The 12,436-nt window shown below is 36.2% G+C and overlaps 1 protein-coding gene across 1 annotated transcript in view; it reads left to right on the top strand.

Moving 5' to 3' along the window:
- lzts2a (leucine zipper, putative tumor suppressor 2a) overlaps positions 1 to 12,436 on the top strand; it is a 76,026-nt gene that overhangs the window by 23,496 nt on the left and 40,094 nt on the right. The window contains exon 2 of the mRNA XM_051917187.1: positions 8,146 to 8,258. The gene's annotated coding sequence lies outside the window, so the exon portion shown is untranslated. The remainder of the gene's footprint in view (positions 1 to 8,145; positions 8,259 to 12,436) is intronic.

Below are 12,436 nucleotides of genomic sequence, written 5' to 3'. Positions count from 1 at the left end.
TTGAGACCACAGATAGTTCTGAGTGAACAGGACTGACATGAGAAATCTCTCGGTTGGTGTTATAAGACTCTGTTATGTAACTCTCTCTCAGGCAGCTGTGTCCTTCATGCTTAAATCACAGTTGTCTTGGGATTTAATGTGAGGCGTCTCTGCAGTGATGATGTTGAATATGAAAGGACAGAGAGAGCTATGCTGGTGGATGCTTCCATGGTCACAATACTACACCCAGTCCATTAGGAAGTATAACAGCAGATGTACAGCAGTGAGAAAAAGTGTGTGCAGTTGTGAGGATCCTGACATTGAGAGTCATATTGGAGGTTTGTAAGCATCTTAAACATAGAAACAGCAGATGTGCGCTTGAGCGATGAGCATCACTCACATCAGAGCTGAGCTCTCGTGTCCTTGAGTTGTCTCTGAGATGATTGAAGACGCCGTGTGACTTTGACATCACTGCGCTGCTGTTAGACCATTACACCCGCCTAATGACACTGTCGTGGAGATTAACGACATTAATCAGCTACAGAGGGGCGTTTGGTTACTGACACTGACGATCTAAAGTACGTCTGTGGAAAAGAGTACAGCTTGCTGCTGTCATACTCCAGAGTTTCATTTGAGAAATGTACATTTTTTTTTTTACCCTTTAAAACAGCTTTAAAAGGTTAGCTCACCCAAAAATGAAATTACTCACCCACATGTCGTTCCAAATCCGTAAGACCTTCGTTCATCTTTGGAACACAAATTCAGATATTTTTGATGAAATCCGAGATGTTATTTTATCCCCCAAAGAAAGCAACATAATTACCACATTCAAGGTCCAGAAAAGTAGTAAAGACATTGTTAAAATAGTCCACATGACTACAATGGTTCAACCTTAATGTTATTAAGTGACGAGAATACTTTTTTGTGCGCAAAAACAAAAATAACGACTTTTTTTTAACCATTTCGTCTCTTCTCTGTCATTCTTCTTTTTACGTTGTATAGACAGTGCAGCGCTTCCACGTTCTACGTCAGAATGCCAACTCCGTAATCATTCTCGATTAGTTGGGTCTTTGCTCTTATATTGTAGCGTTTACACTACTGTCCAGAAGTTTTTAATGTTTTTGAAAGACGTCTTTCTTTCTAAGGGTATGTTTACATGACGATGTACTAAAAACTGAAAAGTTATTCCTTTGCGTTTTTTACGTATAGACAAACGATCCACGTTCACATGGATCTGCAAAAAAACGACTAAAAATGCTGTATTCTGCTGCCAGGCCAGTAGATGGCGATGTCACTTTGTAAAAAAACTACACGCCTATAGACTAAACACGCAATACAAATGCGCATGACGTCACCGTTTTCACAAATTTGTGTTTTGTAGTTTACACGGACATGATAACAGTATTGTTTTCAAAAACTTACACTTTAAAACCATTTTTCGAAAGTTTGTGTTTTCAGGCTCCCAAAATGCATTGTCGTGTAAATGAACGACCAAAAAGCATAGAAAGTTTTCAGTTTTTATTTGTGTCATGTAAACGGCCCCTAAAACCAAAGCTGCATTTATTTAATCTAAAATATAAATTGAAATATTATTACAATTTAAAACAACTATTTTCTTTTTTAACATATTTTAAGGTGTAATTTATTTCTGTGATGGCATAACTAAATTTTCAGCAGTCGTTACTCCAGTCTTCAGTCACATGATCCTTCAGAAATTATTCTAATATGCCCAAGAAACATTTTTTATTATTATCAATGTTGAAAACAGCCAGGACTCAGGTCACCCAAAGCACTTCTGTTGTTGTCAAATTGTTGTAACCTATTGGGTTTCCAGACAAACCTTCCTGTGTGATTTGTAGGTCTGCTGCTGTGCATCTCCATTTACACATATTTCAGTTGCTTTCATCCAAAGTGAATAAAACCCGTGACCTTGGATCACTAGTACTACTTATACACTGAACCTCAGACTGACCTGTGTTCAGGTCAGAAGAGGGTTCTTATGAAAGGACTTTGAGATGAGGTCTTGATTAGAGGATATAGGACGATACAGACAGGAAGCAAAGCAGGTGAATTACAATGATTTCAGGCTCTTTTAAGCCCATGAGAGCATCCTGTCTCTGAACCAAATCGCAAGCCTGCAGTCAGAGGTCAGCAAATGTGGCTCAGTTGTTAGTTTTATGAAAATTAAAATGCTAATGCCATCCCAAATCTCAGAAGCAGTGTGCGAGTTGGACAGTAATCCGATTCTCCATGACAGAAATAAATAACAGCATAAATCCACAGTCCAGTTTTTCCTAATACCTGAAACAGGTTCTGGTCAGACTTTTCTTTCAGACTTTCTATAAACATTTTACCACCCACATTTCTTTCAGTATCTATCACATAGTTGCGTCCAAAAGTCTAAAAACCTAGTAAAAATGCTTGTTTTGCATTCTTTTCCAATTCAATACAAAATTATTAATTATAAAATTATATAATAAGCATAACAATTTCATAAAATGTCACCATGTTCTTGTTCATTTTTTTGTGCCCACGACATTCATAGGAATGTCATAGCATGTTGAGGCCACAATATTTTAACCTGTGGCAACGTGATAATATTTTGTGGCCACAAGTTAATTTTGTCGAGGTAATGGCATTATCTGACATAATGACATAAGGATGTCATTACCTCAACAAAATGATCATGTTCTCACAAGTTATTAATACCTCGCAATATATCATGTTTTTCTATACTCTATATTTCTGTTTTTCCTGTTTTTATATCCTATAACTAAAGACCTAGATTTGAAAGTTATAACTAGTAGCAGTCTGGACTCATTAAAGTTCAAAACCCTCAGTTCACCATTAATTGAGGCCAGTCTGTGACCCCGCAGGCCGCTTCTCTCCATGTGTGGGTGCCTCAGAACTCCCAGTCCATGTATTACAAGTTCAGAGGGAGTCAATCAGCGTCTGTATTGTGGTGCACGGCTGGTGATGTATTGTCCTGCTGTGTATCCATACGCGTGGTTCTCAGGGATGGGCAAATGATGAGAGACATTGAGCTGTGTCCCCGTCTGGAAGGAGGGATGATGGGGTCAGAGAGGAGGTGGAGGTGGAGGAGAGATGTGGATTGATGCCGCTCCGTCCTCGAGTCCCTGACGCTTGGCCCTCACCATCTGCCACCCTGCAGGCTCTCTCTTTTTCTTGCTGAGCCCAGAATGGGTCAGATACACATTTACCTCATCTAACAGTACTTTTGCCTACGGGAGCAGGTGAGGAACAGGAAGAAGCTGTAAGGTTAATGAGGAGAATGTGGAGTCTTTACAGGATAGTTTGAGTGCAAGTGAAAATTGTCATCATTTACTCACCTCATAGTGAAACATTTATTTATTTGCTTAGAACTCACAAATTCTCTACAGTAGCAAATTTTCCACTCTTTTGCATATAATGAAAGTGGATGGTGACCAGTAGCTGTCAAGCTCCAAAAAGTACAAAAATGCCCCATTTAAATGTACCATCTGCTATAACACTCCTGGTGCATTTGCAATATGTTAACAGTATTTGCATAAAGCAGGAATTGTAGAACACTTAATATTCAGTACTGAAGAAAATGGAGATCTGCATCTTAAATGTGCTAGAAGAAGTAGGGCAGAAGGCAAGATTTTTAGTATATAATATCCAAAATTCTTTTCATGGCATATATAAAATCATATGGATTCAGAAGTGTTAGAATTTAGTTGTTTTACTTTTATATCTTGCGTTCTTTTTTGGAGCCTGACAGCTTTATTGAAAAGAACACTTCAGCATGAAGTTTTTTTTTTATCATGGAAATATACTTATATAGTGTGAAATGAATACGAATGTACAGTTTTCAGACAAATTATTGCATGGTAATTACAATGAAATAATGTATTGTTGTTTAAATCTATATTAGCTGAACTTTAGAGTGCTTTTTGACCCTCTTAAGTACATTTTTATATGTAATTTGATAATTAATTATATTGTCTTTGAAGTATATATAAAGTGTTCTGCCAAATGTACTGACAAGCATTTATGGTCATCTAAAATATACTTTAATGTTATTTTTATTGAACCTTGTATGTCGAGTATATTTGTAATTACAGATTTGTAATGATGAAGTTGCACTTCAGTACATTAATATATTGACTTTAAATGTAATAACGAATGACACATGAGTTAAAATTATAATCAAGTACTTTACATGTGGTTTAGTATGTTAGTTAACACATTAAAATAAGTGTTCTGATTTAAAGTATTACAAAATTGTACTTAAAGGGATAGTTCACCCAAAAATGAAAATTGTGTCATCATATACACACTCTCATGTTGTTCCAAACCTGTATGAATTTCTTTCTTATGTTGAACACAAAGGAAGATATTTTGAAGAATGTTGGTATCCAAACAGTTGTTGGACCCCATTGACTTCCATAGTAGGAAAAATAATACTATGGAGGTCAATGGGGTCCAAAAACTGTTTGGTTACCAACATTCTTCAAATATCTTCTCCATTGACTTCCATAGAATTATTTTTCCTACTAAGGAAGTCCACAGGGTCCAACAACTGTTTGGATACCAACATTCTTCAAAATGTCTTCCTTTGTGTTCAACAGGATAAAGAAACTCATAGAGGTTTGGAACAACTTGAGGGTGAGTAAATGATGACTGAAATTTCATTTTTAGGTGAACTATCCCTTTAAGTGTTTTAAGGAACAGTCATGAAGCTATACTCTCTTCCTACACTTCAGTGGCCTTTTATTTCATTAATACTGTATTATTTGCACGTACAGCTTTTTTAAAATACACTTTTATTTGAAGTACCCTACAAGTGCACATTCACTATAATCAAACAATTTTTTTTCACAAAGGTTGAACATCATGGCACATTGTAACAGTCGCGCCACGGCTCTGATGAGAGTCTGACCTCTTAAACTGTCTCCACTCTAGTCAGGCAGATGTCCCACTGTCTGATCCTCTGTATCTTGTATCAAATGTCATTGAGTTCAGGAAGTAATCAGCACTTTTATTGTCAAGAACTAGAGACTGTTTTTCAGACGGAAATGAAAGATATATCAGCTTGAATGGTAGTACAGCAACTTGAAACCAAAGAGCTGTGCCAATTAACAGGCTTACGTTTATCTCCGACAGGCCAGTTGAGGTCATGGCAAAATCAATGGGCCATATTGTATCAGTTTGCAGACAGTGGCTCAGTGATTAATTACTGCACAATGTGTTTATGTTTCTGTGTGGCCGATAAGGGAGAGGAGGAGCATATGAGTCAGAATGAAACTTATTATTAATCCATTGTACATATGAGTGTGCTGCTGTACAGTGTTGGCTAGTAACTAAATAGAAGTAATGGCACTAATACATTTTCGGTAGCATGACAGTAGTTTTTAAAAGTCTCACTGTGTTGCGCACAAATAATCATACACACTTTCCTGAACTGTTCTATCTCTCATAGTAGGGGTGTGCTAAGGTCTTCTTTTTTTATAGTAAAATATTTAGCTATATATTTTTAAGATAGTTATATAACTTATAGGTATACACTACTGTTTGAAAAGTTTGGGGAGTTTTTTTTTAAACTTTCTATTTATCAAAGAATACTGAAAAAAAAAAAAAAAATATCACTTTTCCCACAAAAATATTAACTGTTTTCTATGGAAGCTTGTTTCAACCGCTGAATAAAAAAGAAAAAATGTATAATTGCGACTTTTTATCTCGCAATTCTGACTTTTTTCTCAGAATTGCATGATATAAACTCACAATTGCGAGTTATAAAGTCAGAATTGTGAGATATAAACTTGAAAGGGTATTTTATAAAAGTATTTTTTCCCTCAGAATTGGATTTTATAACTCGCCATTGCGAGTCTGTATCTCACAATTCTGACTTTATAACTCAAAATTGCGACTTTATCACGCAATTCTGACTTTATAACTTCGCAATTTTGACTTTGTAACTCGCAATTGTGACTTATTTCTCGCAATTGGAAGTTTATATCTTGCAATTGGGAGAAAAAAGTCAGAATTGTGAGATAAAAAGTCGTAATTACCTTATTCACTTTTTATTTTGTGGCAGAAACAAGCTTCCATAGTTTTAAACATTAATAATAATAATAATAATAATAATAAATGTTTCTTGCACAGCAAATGAGCATATTAGAATGATTTCTGAAGGATCATGTGACACTGAAGACTGAGTAATGATGCTGAAAATTCAGCTTTGCATCACAGGAATAAATTACATTTTAAGTTATTTTTAATTGTAATCATATTTCACGTTTATGTTTCATATTTATTACTATTTACTAAATGCAGCCTCACTAAGCATTAGAGACATTAAAAAATCTTACCAACTCAAACATTTGAACGGTAGTGATTTTTTTTTTTTTTTTTTTTTTTTTTTTTTTTTTTTTTGTATTTAGTATGTAATATGACCATTCCAAATACATTTAATGTAATTCTTATAAAGATATTGCCCCCTTCAGTAGCTTAATATAGCTACTTTTGTTAGTAACTTGTACTTTCTCAAATTATGAGAAACATGTAGTTCAGAAAGAGTTTCCACAACAACAGTAGTGGTGTGCGTGTTATGCTTAACTGTCTTAGACCTCCATTCACCCCCTTTATTTTCCTAGTCGCTCCCCCTTTCTGTGAAGCAGACAAGATCAGGCACGTGTGAACCTCCGTTTCCCCTCTCCTTTCCACGTGTTTGAGTTTGTGTGTGTGTGTGTGTGTGTGTGTGTGTGTGTGTGTGTGTGTGTTTGTGTGTGTGGCTGGCAGCCCATGTAGATGTGACCCAATTTAGAATTGGTAGCACACACTAGATGAGACTGATAACTGAAGAGAAGAGATAACCACATTCCTCTCTAATCTCCTCTTCATTCTTCACTGGTTTTATTAAAAGCAGAGTAAATAGTAACTATAGCATTCCTGACTGTGTATAAGGTGTATGGAGTTTTTCATGTCCCTATGAATTATGAGCAGGTCTTGTTGTTTTAACTGGTTTTGTTTATTTGTTCTTGAGTGCACAACAGGTTTGAGGAGCTTTTCTCACCATGTATTGAGTTTTTAAACTGCCATAAAAAAGTTTGGGGTTGGTAAGATCTTTTGTTTTTTTTAATGAAATCGCTTATGCTCACTAAAGCTGCATTTATTCGATCAAAATACAGTAAAAACAGTAATATTGTGAAAGATTATTACAATTTTAAAATAACTTTTCTCTATTCATTTTTTTCTATTTTATTTTAAAATGTCATTTATTCTTGTGATGCCATTACTCCAGTCTTCAGTGTCACATGACCCCTTCAGAAATCATTCTAATATGCTGATTTGCTGCTCAAGAAACATTTCTTATTATTATAAATTTTGCTTAATATCTTTGTATAAACTGTGGTACATTTTTTTTTCAGGATTCTTTGATGAATTTTAAACGGCAGTCTACCATGGTCTTTTCAGATTTTGCACACTTTAAAAAGGTTACATTAAACTTTGTGTTTCATTCATGCACTTGTGAACATGGCAGAGTGGAAACATAAGGATATGCATATTGTCACATATGATACACACAGACACTGAAACTGACTCATTCATTTACTTTCAAATTCAGGATATGTCCTGAGTCAAAATGGCTGTTAAGTTTTATATTTGTTTTTTTATGGTTACTCACACAGAGGTAATATTGGTTGGTATCCAGTAGGGGGCAGTGTGCTCTTTCACTCGTCTCAGAAATGACATGCTGAGCAGATATTTTAGTATGAATTATGCTGTACCTGACAAAATGTGATCTTTCTTGCCCTGTGTCCATCGAGACAAATGTGAACTCACTGTCTTAGAGCCAAAAAGAAAGAAAGAAAAACTTCTGGCTCCTCAGAAAGCCATGACCTTATCATGCTTTCATAGTAACATAATAACAGGCTTTTCACCTTGACACCCTGCAACTAATACTCCATAGCAGGTGTGTGACGTACAGTATGTATACTTGAACCCTTTCTTCTCGACTTTTGAGATAGTAGAAGCTCTCTAGTCATTCTCTTGTTGTTTTTAACAGACGTTTGGAACTTTTTAACAGTAATTGTGAATTTTTTTATCAGTTTTCCTCTGTTAAATGTGTTTTGCATGTTTCCGAACTTCTTGTAACCCCAGTGCGTGTGGCTATCCCTGCAGGTGTGTGTGAGAGCGGAGCTGGATGCTGCGGCGGGACTCTGGGGATGTGTAAAGTCTCCATCAGTCCTGGATCTCTCAGCTTTTAGGAGCTGCTCTCTGGGCCTCTGTGCAAGGTAAGACAAGTGATGAGTCCCTGTACATCTCTCTATCCCCCCTGTCAGCACTGGAGAAACAGACATGACATATGGAATTGATTTCCATCATTCATTTAGCCTAGGCATACAGAACAAGCAGGCTTTAATGGACTCTGCCATCAGTGTCATAACTTTTACCCCTCACTGTGTTAGTTTTAATTAGGCTCAGTTAATTAAAGACACTAAAAGCTAATGATCTGTAAAGCATGATGAAAATGCACTCAGGTTTTCTTAATCAAGGCTGAAGGATCTGAAAAGTAAAAGGAATGCATTGTAAATCTTATCAGCCTTGCTCATGAATATTAATTAGGTGATTTGACAGTAGTCATACTAGGTAGCCCCGCCCACACAGAATTCTCCTCCTCATGTATATTAAATACCACTCATGTTCATTCCTTTCTTAGTTTGCTCCCTTGTTTTGGTTAAATTGTGGCCATGTTAAAACAAGGGAATGAATTAGTACAATGTAGTCCACAATTTGTTCTCTTGTTTTAGTTAGGTTGTGACCACGATTTAATTAAATTAGAATGGAAGAACGAATTAGTACAGTCTAACGAATTAGTTGCCTACCATTTGTTACCTTGCTTTAGCTAAATCATGGCCATGATTTAAAGTGTTACTTCACAGATTTTTAAAACTCTTTGTATTGTTAAAATGTCGGTACTCTTTAGTATATGTAAATGAACAATGTTTACTTGTTCTCTGTGATACCTGGACTGAGTAATTCACATTTATTTGTCAGAAAAGGCAAAACGCGTCATCCGGCAGACTTTTGACAGCTCCAGGGCTTTTATGAAAACTATAGATAGTACTTCCACATTTTTGTATCCCCACCCACGGACGGTCAGATCAGAAGAGGGTTATTAACAGAAAAGTTATTGTAAGGGTAGGTTTATCACTGAAAATCTTTTCGTTAATTTTCTGCTCTTTCTTTCAGTTTTTCCCCTCCGTTTGGCATAAAATACTGTGTTCATAGCCATCCAATTTGAAATGTTGACTACAGTACAAACACTGAGGTTTTTCAGATTTTCCGTTGCGCCGTTCTTTCCATATTTACAATTTTTTGCAGCCTTTGGCCACTCTGCTGGGTCCTTCACTGGAAACCGGAAGTAACTCACTCCCATTTAAACATTTACTCTTTGAATTCTTGCACCGGGAACAATACAAGTCAACACCTTTATGACTAAAAGTTTGCTAAGAAGTATTTCCTACTAAAGCAAGGTGGTATTTGACTCTGATATGTGTATCCATATGTGTATGTGTAAACCATGTTTTGTTGAAAGCCCATTTTGCCAGCTGTGAAGTTCCCCTTGAACTTAGGGTACATTTACATGACAACGATGTACTAAAAACAAAAAAGTTTTTCTTTCGTGTTTTTCGCATACATCAAAACGGTCCCCGTTTACACGGATCCGCAAAAACTACTAAAAACGCTGTGTTATCCATGCCAGGCCAGTAGTTGGCGACATCACTTTGTAAAGAAACACTACACGCCTAAAAAAAGACAACTTTCTCACAAAATGTTCTTGTCACAACAATTGCAAGTGTTTTCATTTAAGTGAGGTTAGTAAATTCCATTAAATATTTAGGCATTTTGAAACAATATGTAAGGAAGCCTCGTTTGCTGAAATCACATGACTTTGTCAGTTTAAAATTTGTACTCTGAATCACTGATTCGAAACAAAGGATTTGTAAAGGTGTCAAAGCTTCGCGAAGTGGTGTTTCGAACATGCTCGTCATTAGTGTTTTGTGACGGATGGTTCTCACAGCTTTTTAGTTTGTACAGAAAAATTGCTGCTTGTTGGGATCTTGTCAGAAACAGCAAATCTGCAGTATGGAAAAATGAGTGACTGCTTTAAATCTGGTGAAATCAACTAAGATAAACATAATAAAAACGTGCAAAATTTGTGTTGGTGAAAATTTATAAGCATCAGCAGAGTTATACTCGGTGGGAACAAGCATTTCCTCGCTGTCACAGCTGATTATCGCTTCTGCAGGAGTCTGGACATTGATTAATGGTGTGAATATGTGTCTGGCTGAGTTTTTACCCCTCAGGGAAATTTCAATAAAGGTCCCATCCAGCACTTTGAAGTGTATTTTGTAAGGGGGTCAGGTTCATGATGGATGACCAATGCAGAGTGTGACAGTGGCATGGATACTGGCCGACCTGAGTCTAGATGGGAGGGGCTATAGGGGTCAGAGGACAGGGTATGTAGGATGGGAATTATGGAAAAACTGTGTTAATGAACACATTAACAAAAATTACAGGTTTTTGTAAACATGGTACTATGGTAATACCATGTTTTTGACATGGTACCATGTTAGTGGTGATTAAAATTTCTAAAATCTGATTACCCTTCACATACTTGACAGCATTTTTGGTTCTTTTGCCAGTATTTTCCAGGAGGGTGCTGTTCATTTGATTACAGATTTGGGCCCTTTGGCTCAACTCATCTTGTTAGTTTGCAGTTAGAGCTAGAGCACATGACTGGCAGTTCTTCGAGACTTTGTTTCGTGTGTGTGTGTGTGTGTGTGTGTGGTCTAAGCAGCTGCTCCGACCCTGCAGCTCTCAAACTATGCTCACACTCATCTTAGCAGCTGTCTGTTTCCTTCAGGAGATCAACCCCTGCTCTATCTCTTCCTCTCTGTGGTGAAATGGCATCTGAGGCCTAGTTAATGAACAGACTTTGTGTTTTTACTATATCTTTTTATATTTTGTAAGGGTAATATCCAGAGATATAAAAAGGGTTTCTTATTGGCATAGAGGTGGTTGATTCTAACGATAAAAAGGAGAAAAGATTTTTTGTATTGTATTAAGACATGATTTCCATGTCAGCAAGATTTTTAAATGTTTTTAAAATAAGTATCTTGTATAGAAGCTTGTTTACGACATAAAATAAAAAATAAAAAAGGTAATGGCAACTTTTTATCTCACAATTCTGACTTTTTTTCTCAGAATTGCGAGTTATAAAGTCAGAATTGCGAGATATAGAGTCAGAATTGCGAGGGGGGAAAAAGACTGACGTTTTTTCTCAGAATTGTGAGTTTATATCTCACAATTCTAACTTCAAAAGACGTAATTGCAAGTTTATATCATGCAATTCTGACTTTATATCTTGCATTTTTGAGAAAAAAAAGTCAGAATTGTGAGATAAAAAGTCGCAATTACCTGTTTTATTTTTTTATTTAATGGTAGAAACAAGCCTTAATACTCTTGCCCAAGGCTGCATTTATTTGATTAACAATACAGTAAAAACAGTAATATTCTGAAATATTATTACAATTTATAATAACTCTTTTCTATTTATTCTAATTTTCTAATTTATTCTTTTGATGCAAATATTCATCAGCCATTACTCTAGTCTTCAGTGTCACATGATCCTTTAGAAATCATTCTAATACGCTGATTTGGTGCTCAATAAACATTTCTTATTATTATCAATGTTGAAAAAAGTTGTGCTGCTTCATATTTCAGTATAAAACATGACTGTAAATATAGCAAAATATTCCCAGTAATGAGAATTTGCGAAGGGAAAGTACTTTTCTGTTAGTAATGTTTAATGAAAATAATCTTAATGTTCCATATTTGTAAGTTATTTAATTACATTTTTTGGGTGAAGTGTTACATGGACATATTCCCTAAAGGTTTTCTCAGACAAGCTGTTATTTGTGTAAATGAGTCTCATCAAACCATGTCGTTCTCATGGCATTCACATGGTTGTGTAGGCAGAGGGAACTGATCTGACCCTCTCTTCATGCCAGTGGAACATAAACAGCGAGCATGCTGGGAGTTAATGGGAAATGAATGAGAAGACAGAGTCTCTGATGCATTGCCGGCTCCCACCTCTCTCCTGCTAAGATTTACTGTGGAAGAGTAGGGCAGCCCTGAGATTTGTGTGTTCACAGTTTAACAGACGCCACACGTTATCCCCTTTTCCTCTGTCCTATTAAACCAGAGCAGTGATTGTGTCCCTCTGTGATTTGTAACCTTTTTTTCCTAAATGGGGTGAAGAATTCTTCAGATGTCTCTCTGCCCTCTGACCCCCGTTCCCCCTTCTCTCTCTCCATAGACTGATGAATCACTTTTGTTTAGTTGTGGGAAATAACTGTCTGTGTAAAACATCTTTCAATGCTTATGTTAGCAATTCTCCCATAGC

Source organism: Ctenopharyngodon idella, chromosome 13 (genome assembly GCF_019924925.1).
Source record: "Ctenopharyngodon idella isolate HZGC_01 chromosome 13, HZGC01, whole genome shotgun sequence".
Taxonomy (NCBI): Eukaryota; Metazoa; Chordata; class Actinopteri; order Cypriniformes; family Xenocyprididae; genus Ctenopharyngodon; species Ctenopharyngodon idella.
The sequence above is the reverse complement of the archived record's forward strand: the minus strand, read 5'-3'. Positions and strand labels throughout refer to the sequence as shown.